General features: G+C 30.7%; 1 protein-coding gene across 1 annotated transcript in view; it reads right to left on the bottom strand.

The window, feature by feature from the left end:
* LOC119585427 (THO complex subunit 5 homolog) overlaps positions 1 to 398 on the bottom strand; it is a 24,124-nt gene that overhangs the window by 21,701 nt on the left and 2,025 nt on the right.

Raw genomic sequence — 398 nt, 5'->3', positions numbered from 1 at the left:
AGAAATTACTGTTTACATGCATATAAGACAAACTCTTGCTTCTGATAAAAAAACACAAAAAGTATCCTGAGTGCTAAATGCCATAGCTATAATCCAAACAACTATTTAGCTTGATTTTGTCATAATAGCATGAGAACAGTAATGCAATATTTCATTTCAAGCAAAATAATGTCAAGACTGTAACAAAATTATTGAACGAGTAAAGTAAAACTTATGCCAAGAGCTGTAGACTGACAAAGCTTTGAACATTTCAGCATATTTCCACTACAACTCAATGGCACTGGTGCATGTTTAAGAAAAATCATTTTGCCTTTTTTTTCTTTTCTTTTCTTTTGTCTATATTTGCCATTGATTTATTTCATCCAGATGGTTTCCTTCCAGAGTACAATATATTTTTC

Source organism: Penaeus monodon, chromosome 19 (genome assembly GCF_015228065.2).
Source record: "Penaeus monodon isolate SGIC_2016 chromosome 19, NSTDA_Pmon_1, whole genome shotgun sequence".
Lineage (NCBI taxonomy): Eukaryota > Metazoa > Arthropoda > Malacostraca > Decapoda > Penaeidae > Penaeus > Penaeus monodon.
This window is presented reverse-complemented; position numbering and strand designations above follow the sequence as displayed.